Consider the following 15,710-nt stretch of genomic DNA (forward strand, 5'->3'; position numbering starts at 1 on the left):
CACTGGAGATTCTGGTGGTGGTTCAAGAGAGTCTTTTGCCCTCTGAAAGCCTTGAGCAGGATGCGAGAATGAAATGGAGTCTTCAGGATCTTGTTTTTCAAGGTTTCTTGCATGTTTATTGTTTCTTATTTTACAATTTTCTCTGTGCCCGGCTGAGATCTGTTCTGTTGCTCAGACACAGGACGACTCCCCCCTCAATGGGAGGTTGCTAATTTCCTATGCAGAAAATTACATATTTATTATTTACAATTATGTGCTAATACTTATAACTTATATTAAAGGGGTCATCTCTACTCTGACTCAATATTCTCGAACTACTGTGTGCCCCCGTCACTGCATAAGATGGATGCCAAGGGAGAACAAGAACAACCCAAGGTACCACTCCATCTTGTTCCCCATTCGCCTCCATTCTAAGAACCTCAAAACTACAAAATTTTCCACCTGGTGATAAACTACACTACTGTCTGTCACACCTTTGTGACTTGGAATTCTTCTCTCAATGTTAGAATCTTTTTTCTAGAGACTGAAGTCAAAGACTGTGTCTTCCTGGGCTCTGTGCCACGGTCTGCAACTCCTCTGTACAGATCTCAAACCCTCTTTTTCAGGTCTCAGGCCTCTCTGCTGAGGTCTGTGGCCTTCCAGGGTGACCAAAGGAATGCCCTGGACTCTGACACCTGACCTCTTGGGAAAGGGGAGTGATACAGTGGCTTTGGTGGGGGCCTGGCCACGGTCCATCCAGTCAATCCATTAGATTTTTGACATCTTGTCCTGTCCTGAACTCCCCAAGGGCTACTGCATAAACAGTTTAATTTATTCAGGACCTGTCCTGGACCTTGGCATTTCTCCAGTGCCAGAGGGACTGATAAGAGACTGAGAGAGCTGAGCTATACCTGCAGGGACTTTCTGAGTTTGCCATCTCACCTCAGAGCGATGAAAGGTTTTATTGTTTCATATTATTCATTTTTTGTGGTTGTGGGCATTTTGTTTGTTAAAGAAATAAGTTTTTTCTGCTTTTCTCTATGGAGATCTTTTCCCAGACTGATTGGGGGAGGAGACATTTGGGTTTGCTTCCCAGGGACCCCATTCAGAAGTTTCCTACCAAATTTGCCCTAAACGAGGACAACCTTACTGTGTTTTATGACAAAACCAGCTTTCAGGAGAATCTTCTGGATTATCTTCTCTCCTTTCCAAAAACTTCCTCTGCTGTGCTGCCTCATACAATGATGTGATGGATGTACTGCAGATGTTCTGGAGCCTCACCCTTTTCCATGGTAAATAGTGCCATGGTAAATAGTGGGCCTGCGTTTCCAGCCTTGGGATGGGATTTCTCTGCAGGTGAAGCAAACTGTCCCTGCACTCTCCTGATGAGGAATGGAGAAAAATGCATGGGTAATGTCTATGATGTCACCACTTTGCTGCTGTGGACTCCATGCTGAAGTTTGAGTACGTTTGGCATGGCAGCACTCGGTGGTGGTGTGGCTTCATTCAGGCCATGATACTCCACTGTGAGTCTCCACTCTCCCTTAGACTCAAGGACAGGCCATGCAGGACTACTAAAGGCTGAGTGAGTCTTGCTGACCACTCCTGGGTTCTCCAGTTCTCGAATCATCTCATGGATGGGGGTCACGCAGTCCCAGCTGGGGCAGTATTTTGTCAATGCACTGCTGTGGTAGTGATCAGTACCTGTTGTTCTTTGACCCTCAGCAGTCCCACAACAGAAGGGTCCCCTCAGGACCAGGGACCAGCTCTCTAATTTCCTCTGTCTCCAGTGCATCTATCCCAAAAGCCCAACAATGCCCTTTTGGGTCCTTGAAATACCCTCTCCTGAGGTAATCTATGCCAAGGATACACAGGCCTCTGGGCCAGGGATGTTTTGCCATTTGTGACCAGTTGAGCTGAAGGCTCACTCCAGCTTTCAGTACAGTCAGCTGTTGGGATTCCCCTTGTCACCCCAGGCACAGAGATGGATTTTGCCCCTTCACAGCTCAGTGGCATCAGGGTACATTCTGCACTGGTGCCAACCAAAGCTGCCCACTCTGGTGGGTCTGATGTGCCAGGCCATCAATCCACACAGTCCAAGAGAGCTGACTGTCCTATTCCTCCACTCAGCTGGGGACAGAACCCCTCTAGTCCTGGTCATAGTACTCGTCGCTCACGTCTAATAAATATGAGCTGGAGGTCCCCACAAGAAGATCAAAGTAACATCAACCCTTCTCTTCTGTTTGAGAACTTGCCCACCAAAAACTAGAGCAGATTTATCCTTGCAATTTATCCTACGCTGGTGCCAGGGACTGGAAAGACAATGTTTTGAGAGCTTTTGATACACGTGTGTGTGGAGGAGGAAAGGTCAGGCCTTCCCCAGGCCAGGCAGTGAACTGCCTCACACATCCCAAAGAGCCTGTATCCCAGGCTGGCTGAGCTGCCAATCATTGGAGGAAATGCCCCACACTCCACCCCTGGAGCCCCTGATCCAGCTTCTGAGTGGCCAAAGGACACAAGTCCCACCTGGAGGGTGAGCCCTTGAAAGCTGAGGGCTATTTAAGGCTCAGGACAAAACCACATGTCTTGACGCTCCCTCCATCTTGAAGCATCTATCTGAACACCACTGGAACTCAGGAATTCAAATCTATGTGTGTGCTTTTCTGTATCTTTTTCTTTCTCTCTCTTCTTCTAATTCCCTCTTCTTGGAACAGATAACAACATCAAATGGGTTTAAAGTTTGCTAAGTGGAATGGGCCAAGTTAATGCTCTAAGAAGTGTTTTATGTTGATTGGTTGTTGTAGTGAACTTTTTGCCAAAGCTTGCTGATTTTCTAAAGTTTGCCAGTAAAGTTGTTTGGACCTCTTGAGATTATCTTTTTGGGTTTTCTCCCATGCATTTAACCCAGAGTACAAGAACCATTGTAGCCTAACCGCTTTCAAAAGCCCTTTTAGCAAGTTGATTAGGGTCTTACAGATGGTTGTTCTTCCTCCTAACTCTCTCAAAACACCTTTCTCTGCTTTTTTTCTGTGGAATTCCAGCCTTCAGCTGTGATTTGATAACTCGTGGAAGCCCCTGAACCCCTCAGCAAAATCTCCAGAGCTGTGGAGAAGAGCTGGAAGAATCTACCATAGGGTTTTCCCACCTAGGCTGAAAGAAAAGATTCTCCCCCATGGAGCCCTGCAGAACCATTGCCAATCTACCTCGGTTCTGCTTTCCCCATTGGTCCATGGACTTTGCCCACCTCTACCGTTCACATATGTCCCTAGTTCTCAAGGTTTCCCCTTTCTCTGTTTTCCCATTGGTTGTGTTATCTCAGGTGCTGTGCCCCTGCATCCCCTATATAGGTCATTGCCCTTTGCCCTGCCCTTGTACCACCACTTGACTTTACACCATGGGCTGTAACCCCATAGTTAACCCTGGGCACTCCTTTGATCTGCGGCTTTTGTCCCTGATCCCTTTGCTGAGCTCCCTGTGGTGTGTGTGTGTGCATGAAATGATTGTTCCTGTGCTCTACCCGAGTGGCTTCTGAAGGAGACACTTCGAGAAAGTGACAGCATTCCATCCTACCACACTGTTACAGTTACCCTTTTGCTAAGGACAGATTATTTCAGCATTAAATGGCAGCTTTGCTGGGAAGATGAGGATGTACATTTAAATCAGCACCAGCCAAGCTCCACAAGTCAAATGGGCAGGTACATTTCACCAAAAATAATATCTCAAAAATATTAATCAACACTGCCGTCACCAACAAAAACCCCCTGTATTCAGAAACAAAAATATAACTGGTTTAGAAGCACATACTGTAAAGGCAGAAAAACATTGTTATGAACGAGGCTGTAGACCCGGTGTTAATTAAAAATGGCCAATTGTTTATTGTAACAAAATGACTACTGGAACAGCAGAAGTGTCAGGCTAGTCCCCAATCCTTTAGGACAAGCCAAAGTAACAAATACATATAGTACTATACAGGCTCTTCTCCCTTCAGGAAAGAGTATCCCTCAGGGAAAAGGCCCCCCCTTACGCAGTCAGTCCCTTTTATAACCTCCTTTCTTCCAGTGATTGGTGGATTTTGGATCCTTGAAATGATTGGCTCATTCTCTGGGGTTCTATTGGTCTTTAGCAGGAGCGCCTCTGGACCAATCATTCCTTCCCACCTTCGAATGATTGGTCAGTTGTGTCCAATCACGGCCCAGAGTGATGTCCTGATTCGGAGCCTTCTGTGGAGGAAGACAGATCCCTTCTTTCCTCTCTATTTCTCTCTGGTGTCAGCCTTGTAAATACTCTAGCAACCCCGTAACTGTAACTTCTTACACTCAGAACTATTCAGAACTTGTAGTGACAATTTTACAAACTTGCAATTATAACTATACAGAACTTGTAGTAGCAACTCGTACAAAGTTACAGATGGAAATAACACTTATAAGACACAGAAACTTCTGTGACAAACCCATACAAAGTTACAACTGGAAATTAAACTTGTAAGATACATCTCTACACCCTTATAGCTAAAATATCCAACTCTAAACATTCCTGACAAACATCCTACATTAACGTTCCTACGTATTTCACACTCAGTATTAAGATGTTGGCTTGTTAGGCTTAACCCATAATCCCATGAATGACTATGTACCTTCGAAGGGCCAGAAATAGGATATTCAGGTAGAGATGAACTGAGGACGGTAGTGGTTTTCTTCTTGTTGCTCATTTTACTGACATTAGGGCAGAATATTTCATTTCAGCAGAGAAAATGGCAATCTTCCAAATGAGTTGAGCTTCCAGAAACTTCATTTATTTACTCTATTCTACAGTCCTGCTCTATAATCCTACTCAATAATCCTACTCTATACTCCTACTCAATAATCCTAGTCTATAATTCCTACTCAACAATCCTACTCTAAGGTGGCTGGGAGGAAAACAGTTCTAAAATGATTGCCACAGGGCCTTGTCCGTCTTCCTCTTCACTAAACTGATGAGTGGCACCAGGCTGGATGCAGGTTTGGCTGATGTTACGAATTCATGCTGCGCAAAGGCAAAAAAACAAACAAAGAATAATGAACTGCAAATTTCCAAGCTCAGCTCTTCAAAGACAGGTGTAATGTTTTTAAAAGAAACAGGGATCAAGTCAGAGTAGGTCTAAGGAGCATGATGCAATACTGGCAACAGGTTGACCCAAGAGCTGGTAGGTGCCCCATCTCTGGAAAAATTCCAGGTCAGCTGGGACAGGGCTCTGAGCAATCTGACCTCTTTAAAGAGGTCCCTGCTCATTGCAGGGCGTTTGGACCAGATGACCTTCACAGGTCCTGCCAGCTTGGCCCAGTCTAGGGTTCGTCACCATTTTCATTTGAACATCAGCAAGAGTGGAGGTGAGGACTGGGGCCCAACTGATGCCTTGGATTTCAGTGGAGGAGGAGCCCATCCCTCGGGCACTGTTCCACCTGCAGCCCCTTGGCATTTTACCTGCAGCAGCTCCTTGGCAGACCAGCGCTGTGCCTCGTCTGTCTGCAGGCAGCAGCTCAGGAAGTCCCGCAGCAAAGCTGAGAGGAGCTCGGGCTGCTGCAGCTGTGGGGTCCCTCCTGTTGCAATCAGTTGTCGAGCCTGGAGAAAAAGGAAACAAGAGGCTCCATCTGTTTCTTTCCCATCTGTAACTGCTCTCCCAGATCCCTTTGTTTAAGCTCCACTCTGTGGTGGCAGTTTCTGTCCTGGCACAGAGGCAGAGATGACTTTTCTACACCAGCAAGCACCCAAATCCCAATGCAGCCACAACTTTTCCAACATCCGGCAGATCTTGCCTTGGCAGCTGATTTCATTGACTGACCTAGTTAGTGGGAACTACGTCAGCAAAAGCATGTTTGCTTCTGTGAGGATTCACACCAGCTTGACAGGGCTTTCTTGCAGAGGGACTTCCCTATACTAACTAACTAACTCTACTGTTTCCAAGGATTAGTACAGGAAAAACATCTCTGCAGTGCTTGTTGGTCCCTTAAGCGCAGCTTTCATTAAACAAAAGTCACCAAGCTTTCTGTCCTATTCTCGAAAACAATGGCAATTGGAAGAAAAGAAAGGAAACCCATCAGTTATTCCTCAGGGAAGGAAACCAACATTTGGAACCTCATATTCAACATAGAAAGATTAAGATCCATGCACTAATATATTAGGATGAAAATGATTTTTTGGGCACACAGGAGCCGCCTGCAGCTCTGTCTCTCAGCAGTCCAAAAATTTCAGCTTCCCTTACATGGCAAAAGAAAAACTTTTCATTGTCTAATCAGAGGAAGAAGTGCCATCTCTGTGATAACCCTCTCCTCATCTGGATCAAGTGAGAAGAATGGGGATGCAGTTAATTTCTCAACACCTTTGTTTTAGGAACCTTGCTTGATTTGGGTTTCTGTCCTTCAATTCTGCAAAGATAAAAGTCGCTCTGAGACACGTCTTTTGTGTTCTTAGGACCGTCTACACAGACAAAAGATCTGGAATGACTTCAAACCCAAAGGAAAGTGTTGCTTGAGAACAGGAAGATTTTGCATGGGATACAGCTTGAGTTCCACCACTGACAACCAAACCTACAGCAGATGCTGATGAGCCACAGGGACATTTTTCAAAAGGGGCCTTGGTGGAGGTGGTGCCAGCAGATGGCAATGGGATTTTGTCCAGTGGTACACGGAACATAGTGAGAAATACAGTGGAATCGAGGAGTATTTGCACCTTACCGAGAAAGAACTTTCGTTGCCGTGAGGGACGTCTCCTTCCACCATTTCAAAACCCACAATTCCAAATGACCATATGTCCACTTTGGGACCATATGGTTTATGTGTCACAATTTCTGGTGCCATCCACCAAGAAGTCCCAACCATTGAGGTCCTTTGATTCTGGTCAGTGATGAGCAGAGTAGAGAGGCCAAAGTCAGCTGAGGAGAAAACAAAATATTGGTTTTCTTTTAAGACTGTGCAATTAGGAAAACAAGCCATAGAATTTCCCAATCTAAATGTGAGAATGCACTGTTGAATCTGCTGTGAAACTGTCCCTTCTCTGTTTCCTCAGGACTTTAGCCAAGATAATATGGAACTGGCCACTTGCAAAATCCCCACCTTTTTTATACTGCTTTCAGCAGTGGCTTCTATTCCCTGGAAGTTTTAGACTAGCTCCTTGCCTCTGGAAGGGGCATACACAAAGCAGTGCCTCTCTGAATTGCTTCTTCCTTGGGATGCCTCTGTGCATGTTGCAACTGTGCCTTCAGCAGGGGCCCTTGCACTGCCTCCAGCACCACTTTGGGGGAACCAGCCATCACTCCAAACCAGCTTGACACCCAACATCCCTGGAACCCTGCGCAGGAGCAAGAATGTACCAACCCAGTTTGACAGAGCCATCCCTTCTGAGAAGGATGTTGCAGCTTTTCACATCTCGGTGGATCATGAGATTCGAGTGAAGAAAGTCCAGGCCTTGTAAGCACTGAGAAAACAGAAACAGGAGTGTGTCACGTTACTCACGTTTGTGGAAGCAAATGCCATTTGGGGTGAACTACTATCCTTTTCAGCTGAGGACTAAGAGTAATGAATCTTTTTTACTTTGCTATTAGTTTCAAATCCTGCCACCAGCACCTTTGCTTTTACAGGCAAGGAGTGCAGTGCAGACAGGCTCGAGGTAAACATTTAGAGAGGCAAGGTGGAGAACAGCATACACAAATACAAGAGACAGAGTGAGAATACCACAGCAGGAGATAAGAGTACAGGAAGAGAGTACAGTGAGTGCAGGGGTACTGGCAGGCAGTTCCCTTGAGATGCTCTTTCTTGCCCATAGCACACCAGCACTACAGAAACAAAGCTTGGCACGAGAAATCACTCCAGTTCTGAGCCCTGTTTCCCAGACAATCCTGCCCAAGGCCTTGGAAGCACAGGTGGGATCCCTGACCTCTCGACTGACAGCTGCAATCTCGACTTCAGACATCTGAATCTCATTGATGATACTGCTCAGAGTGCCTCCATCCATGTATTCCATCACGATCCAAAGTTCCTCATGCAGAAGATAGCTGAGAGAAGGAAACAAGGGTGTGGAGATGAACATCCATGGCTATGTTGCTATTTGGAAAAGACAAGGGGTTTTTTTCTTGTTTCTGGGTCCCTTTGAGACAATGACAGAATAAAAAAAATAGACATTCCCTCTTGGCTGTGCAGTGTTTGCAATCTGTCTCAAGGAGAAGGGCACAGCTGTGAAAATGGAGATGTCTTAGACAGCCAGCAAGTGAAAAATGCAGTTTAGTCCCAGCCCAGATCAAAACCTGTCATGCATAGTACTTCTGGAAATAAGCACCTAGTCTTCTTGGCATGCACAGCAGGGGAAAAGAGGGACAACAATGCAAGGAAAATCCTCTCTAGGAGAGTTCATCAACACATAAGGGTCTTGAAAAAAGTAAAGCCCTAAAACAACACAGTGTCAGTGAACTTACAGGATATTGACTTTCTAGGGTTTTAAACTATGTGTGCCAGGGAAGATGTACCCTCTTCCCATCCACTGGCGATGAGCAGAAAAATCATGATTAATCAATAATCAAAAGCTCTGTTTTCTGCCAGTGACTGAAGTGGGTTTTTACATGCTTCTAGTATGTAAACAAATATTCATGGGATAAGACCACACACTGACCTGTCTAAATAGTTGACCAGGTTGGGACTCCTATTCCTCTTCATGACCATCAGTTCATTGAGAGTTACTTCTTTAGTCCTCAGTCCACGGAGATTGATTTTCTTTATGGCCACCTAAAATAACATTGAAAATCAGTCACTTGAGAAGCTGGTGGCATGAGACCACAATGCACATGAAGTGAGTGATTTTACATAGCTGATCTATGCCAAAGTGCCTTGTGATTCGACATCGGAGTCATTAGGAACCGACATTCCAACAGCCCATTTCTCTGCTCTTTTCTGGGCCAGTTACAGGACACGTGGCCACTGATGTTTGTCTTGTCCACTTGGTAACAAAGGTGTCTCAAGTATCACCCACAAAGCTCTGACCACACTCTCTGCTGCTCTGTCTGGACTTCAAAAGATGTAATCTGTGCCTTGGGACTCTGTGGATATGTACTGGGCTATGGGCAGGGCTTAGAGCTTTTAGGTACGCCTTGCAGATCTCTCTCGATGTGCAGTGCCAAAGTGCAGCACTGCAGGTGGCTAAGGAACTACCAGTAACATTCAGATGTATTTGCTGGCAGCCAGAAATGAGAATTCAGGACTCTGAAGCTGTAGCCCCAAAGAGCAGTGAGATGCTCTATAAGGCACCACCTTTGTTTGAGCAATGAAGAGCGAGTGAGCATGTCCTTCTCTGAAAGGAGCCACTGCCCTCCTTGTCTTCCTTCTGGCAGCTGAGAAAGACAAAGACTGTTCCTAAATGTAATTTGCGTGCTGGCACCAGTCTGTGCTTCTTGTGCTTTTTCAGTACAGCTCCAGCCAAAGCTCCAGCCACAGCTCATGCCACAGGGGAAAGCCCTCAAGAGCAGCAGATTCTGCAGGGGCTGTTGACATTTACCTCTTCTCCTGTGGCAATGTCCAGTGCTCTACAAACTTCTCCGAAACCCCTAGAAAGAAAACAGCAAAGAAAGGCAAAGCTGTGGAGAAGCTTCTCATTCCAAGAAGGTCTTAGAGTGAAAGCCAGCTCACACATGAGATCTCTGCTGTAAGGGCTTAAAAGCTGCAGGGTGCAGGAGGAGTCTCCCAAAAGGCAGATGAGGCGTCTTCTTCTCAAGTGCATGGGAACTGGGCCTGTTCCTGAAGCACTGGGGTTAACTGCCTCAGCTCAAATCCAGAGCTTATTCTTTCTTCTCGGGTTTCAGTTTCTAAACTTCAGTTCTAATGCTGGCCACAGAGTATTTCCTTCAGCAAACTCTTGGAAAGAAATATTCCTGAGAACTGTTTTCTCACAGCTATCATAGGGAGTAGGTTGCTCTTTCAGGCAAGCAAGATTCTCCTCCTTTCCTTAGTGTGGCCAGGTGATTTAGAGATAGAAAAAAATGCTAAGGAAATTAACACAGAGCTGTCCCATACTTGAGACACCAGAAGATCCTCCCGGTGCTATGCCTTGCTGCAGGCAAGACCTTGATAGCATGGAGATGTCTTTGACAATGCCTTCTGATCACACTTAAAATTTTTGGTCAGTACTGAGTGGTAGGGCTATCTAACCCCAAATTTAAAGATGTTTTCAGCTTGCCTGACTTCACAGCTGATAGATATTCCACCAGAAAAACATGTGCCCCATTATTTTGTAGATGTAGCTGTGATTAGACTCACCCACAGCCAATATGTTCCAGTTCAGTATATTTCATCATGGGATTTTCCATGTTCACCATTCTGCCTGAGGGAAACAAAATGCAAGATTCTCACTTTGAAGCAGAGATGCCAGCTTCCATGAGATCCAGAAGGCAGCTCCACTGTCTGGGGCTATGAGCCCTTTGTGGTCAGCTGGGTAACAATGACAACACCACCACCACCAACAGCACCAACACAGGCAGCTTTGAAGCACAAATGGCACTGATTTTGTGCAGTGCTTTGAAGACACCTCTTGACAGGAAACAAAGCACATTCCCAGGAGAGGAGGGCCTAGCAGCAGTTTGCCAAAAGAATGCCTTTCCGTTTGTAAACCAGAGCAGCTCACACTACAAGCAATCCTAACAGGGCTTTCAGCATCAGGACCCTCACCCTTTCTCAGCAGGCTGGGCTCAAAGATGCCTTGCCTGTGGCCCATGTGAAGAACCATGCTGCTTCTCTTCACGCTGACAGCACGGCTCAGTGGCTCCCACTGGACTGGCCCTCTGGGCACCACACACATCCCCATCTTCCCAAGCCTGCACAGGGGGCAAGAACAACAAGGACAGCAGCGCTCCTCAGGTGCCAGCGTGGTAGAGAGAGATGCCCAGAGGAGATGCTGCCCCTCTCGTGAGTGCGGGCCATGCAATGCAGGAGCCAGCCCAGAGCAGGGGCTGCTGCTTTGGGGCAGCTCCGCCCTGCAGCGGCCGGGCGGCAGCAGGACTCTGCCAGCTAAGGAAGGCTCCAGCCTCTGTAGTTCCACCAGCCATCAGGGGCAGGGCAGCTACCATAACAAGGCTGGCAAAGCCCCAGCATGAGCACTGACAAGCAATGGGAGGAAGGCACAGCCGGCCTGAGCCCCTTACAAACTGTTTCCCCCATTCAGGACACAACAGGATTGGCTTTGAGATCGGACACACCAAGGTGCAGATCAATGCCCTTTTTGTCCCAAAGGATGATGGTAGACACAGAATCAACTGGGCTCTGCTCTCAACCTCACCAGGTCTTATCTGAGAGCACAGCACTGGCAGCTGTTATGGGCAAGAAGAAGATTCAATGCGTTGTGCTGCAGAATCACAGAGGGCTTGATGTGTTTTCCTAGAGACTGATCTGAGCAGAGGTTGGGCCAATGGGCAGGATTTTAACAGTCACGGGAATGACTGGGAATGAGGTAGGAAAATGTACTATGGATCTGAGGCATATACAGCAGAGGGTCTGGAGGCTTGCTTGTCAGAAATGCTTACTGTGTAGTTTTATCTGATTATGCCACATTGATGTGTCTCTCCGACACACCTTTATACGCATCAAACTAGCATATTAAACACAGATCATGATAGAAGTATCATCTTTTTCTTTGGTGGAACAGTAAAACCACATCTTGCTCTCTATTTGTGCTGTCACTTGATGTTCTTTAAAAGGAGTCATCACTGACAAAAATGTAGCCTTCTCAAAAAAACAAACTGTAGATGTAGCAGTGGTAATGAGAACAGTCATAAAAATAATACTAGTAAGACAGCTGGGACAGAAGAGCTCATTGAGGATGGAGGGGGAAAAGAAAACAACAAACAAAACAAACAACCCCACCCTCCCCCCACCCCAAGCACTTACAATCCCACAAATAGACAAAACCTCAAAACCAATCCATTTCTCGGAAGTATTTTGGTTGTGACAACTGGTGGGAAGTCCCAAGTCTAAGGAGAGTTTAGAAAGCCAAATATCCTGTTCAGTTTGGTCACTGGCACACAGGACTTGTCTGGATCACTTGCTAGGTCACAGCCTTCTGCTGATCTAAGAACAATCCCTGTTTCCTATTTCAGCAGATTGGGAAGCCCAGGCAAACTCCAGCCAATCCAAGCAGCCCAAGAGGCAGCAGCAGCAACACCCAGAGTGCTCTCCCTCTGTCTCGGAGCACAGCAGCTCCTGTGAAGAGTCCTAAATGTCCTTGTGACACCAAACTGAGGAAGAACATTTGGTACAGCTATGCTGACACATGCACACAATACACTGTCCCTCAGACAAGAAATATACAAGACGTACTCAGGAGCTCCAGATGCTTCTCCTCCATTTCCTCTTTCTGAGCAGACATGAGCACACTGGAGCTGAACAAAGCGAGAGGGCTCCAATCCTTGGATTGGGGACTGGAGGCTCCTCTAAATAAGGGTCCTGCGGCAGCAGGTTGCATGACGAAGCTTGTGTAGATCTGGGAGAAGAAATGAGTTTGTGTCAGTGTGGTGGCTGTCACAAATTGTCCTGAGATCCCATTTCAAATGCAAGCCCTTGGGAAGATGCTGTCAGCCACATCCAGGGCAGTAGCTGAGATTCAGCAGGTCAGAAAGTGTTCTACAGAGCACTTGTGATAGAGACCAAAGCACGATGGCACTCAGAGGCATCACCCCACTTGCCTGCTGCTCTGCAGAGGAAAGGCAAGAAGGGCAGGAACCACCAGCTTGGTGACTGCAGTGGCTACCACTGTTTCACTCACTTGGTTTTGTAGAAAGTTATGCTTCTGAAGGAGGACATTAAACTTCTCTCTGACGATTTGAATTTCTTCGTCCAGCCTCTTCTCCCTTGCCTTGATCCTAGCCTCAGTTTCCTGCAGCTCTGCCCGCAGCTGTTTGTTGATATTCTGTAAAGGACAAGGAAGAGGATGTTTCATGAGCGGCGTGGCTGCCACTCTTACTCTTACCTGGGTTTGTTGGTCGCCTCTCTGCTGAGGGAGATTCTTCCCATCTTGGATGCCTCTCCTATCTTCCCTGATCTTCCTCCTCACTGCCATGATGTCCCTCGGAAGTTCAGGCAGCTCTGCCTGTGGCTCTGCTGTGATGTTCTGTACACACAGATGCAGAGCAAGTGACAGGGAGCTGCCATCAGGCTCAGCATTTTCCTCTTTCAGACGCAAAATCACATTCCTTCAGCCACTTCTATCTGCTTCCCTACCCACCTTTGCTTCCAATGTAAGCCTCCCATCCCAGAGCTGATCTCTGGAGATTACAAGGCTCTGTGCTTTCAGTGCCTGTGGGACTCCTGGCCTTCTCAATCTCAAGAACTCCATTTATGGCCCTGTTCCTGCCCTTCATTCTATCACCTGGCAAGTCAGGCTTACCAGGCCATTCTCCTGTGGCTCTTCCACCTGTCTGAGCTGTTCTTCCTGTTCTTGGGCTGGGAACAGCTCTCCCTGAGTCTGGCATGGCATCTCTGATGAAACAGTCTGCTCATGCTCTTCATTCAGAAGGACCTGCACAGAAAACAAGAAAAGATGGTTTTCAACATCCCATACAACATTTGTGGTATTGTGGCTCAGGGGGTCACACATTCCCAAAGCACTGTGCTGCTGCTCTCCTGGGTCATTCTCTGCCCATGGGGAGGCAAAGATTCCAAAATGACACTGGCAGTACAATCAGGCTCCATGTGGGACCGAATCTCCAACAGCCTCCCAAGACAGTTGACAGAAACGGTGTGGCATTTCTCAAGGGTCTGGAGAGGGCCTCCCTCTGCTTCTGCTGCATCCTGTTTGTCTTTCTGTAGGGACTGACACCCAGGCCTGTCCCACAGTTCCATCCTGGCTTTGCAAGTGGCTTCTTGTGTGAGTTCACTCTTTGTAAGAGACACTTCTGGAGTTTGTGTTTCTTCAGGCCTGCACTGCCATTCCTGCCTTTCTGACATCTACATTTTTGTTAGAAATCCTGCTTATTCGGGAGATAAGGCTGTGTGCAAAGATCCTCTCATGGAGGTCAGAGAGCCTCTAGGGCCATCTCAGTCTATGGAAGAGGACCAAGGTGTTTATTCTCCCTCTTTTGTCAACTGAGAATTCAGACCAACAGGAACAGAGACCCTCATAAGGCCTCATCAACAAATTAACTTACACACCCCTGGGGATGCCAGTGAAGGAAACCATGTGTCATGTAAAGCATGTATGACCAAAGTCACCAAGCCCCACCCAGAGTATGCTAGAATAGGCAGAAATTTATGGCATAAAAAGGAGGCTTCAGGTCTAAAAAGGCTGTAGGAGGAAGGCATCTCTGCTGAGAGAACACAACCATCTTTGGAAGTGTTGTGTTCTCTGTCTGCTTGGGATGCATCAACAGAATGTGTCTTTGCTTCTCTCCAGAAGAGATGATTTTAGATAAGCTTTGCAGCTCCAACTGCCTTGGAGCAGAGCCAGGAAGATTCAATTATTTAAATTATAGAGACAGATAGATAGATAGATAGATAGATAGATAGATAGATAGATAGATAATAGATAGATAGACAGACAGACATACAGAGATCTCACTATTCTAATCTCTATCTTACTGTATTTCTGTCACTCCATACACCACTACACTCAGTAGCCAGTGCCTTGATCAGCAGCAATCCTGTTCCTTCAATAAACTACACTCTTGGGCAATCTGGAGTGTGTAGGTCCTTATGGAATGCAATCAGAGCCAGAGCACTGCACTGGGAACTGCACTCTTTGTGCATCTGTGCTGGGGCAAGTTCTTCTCTTGGACTCAACCCTAGTGATGGTGCTGAAGTGGCTGCAATGACTAAGGAAGCCCAGCCCCTCCCAGCTCCTCTCATCTCTGAGGACCAGATGGAATTGCAAGGGCATTGACTTTCTGCTCAGCTGCCAAACACAAAACATGCTGATCCCCTGGGCTGCCAAAAGGCACAGGCACTGTTAACATGAAAGTGATGTGCAAGCCTTACTGGCTGGCCTGGCACCACAACAGTTCCTTCTGCACCGATGTCCCTGCCCCAAACTATGTGTTCTCATGCGGAAATACTGCATCTTTCAGAAGTGCCACCTTGCAAACTAAAATTCCTGCAGAATGTCCGCCAGTGCTAGAAAAGGGCAGGACAGTTTGAGCAGAAGCATCTTTACTTGCTGGGAAAAAAAGAAAAGGAACAGGGCTTCTCCACCTAGCAAACCAAGAACCCCACAAACCAAAAGGTAAAAATGTCACCTACTCTAGTGTCTAAAGCACTTGGATGCAGCGTGGGGATGTCTGGCAGGGAAACAGCCCTTCTGCTGAGCAGTGTCAGGTAGGGATTTCTGGAAATCTGCCTAAAGGTCTCTCCCTGAAGGCCTTTTATTCTCAGACTAAAGCTCCCTCAGCACCTCCTCATTTGGCTTGTCCTCCACATCCTTCCCCTGCTCTCTTGTTCTTCTCTGGACACGCTCCAGTCCCTCAATGACTTTCTGTTTCTGAGGGACCCAGAACTGGACACAGCACTGGAGCTGCAGCTGCAGCATTGCCCAGCACAGGGGGACGTCACTGCCCTGCTCCTGCTGCCCCACTATTGCTGACACAGGCCAGGATGCCCTTGGCCTTCTTGGCCACCTGGGCACACACTGGCTCATGTTCAGCTGCTGTTAACTGGCACTGCTGGCTCCTTTTTTCCCAGGCAGCTACTCAGGCACAAAGGTGCACTTTTGACTTAAAATACAGCATCCAGAAT

Source organism: Zosterops lateralis, assembly GCF_965231275.1.
Source record: "Zosterops lateralis genome assembly, chromosome: Z".
In the NCBI taxonomy this organism is placed as follows: Eukaryota; Metazoa; Chordata; class Aves; order Passeriformes; family Zosteropidae; genus Zosterops; species Zosterops lateralis.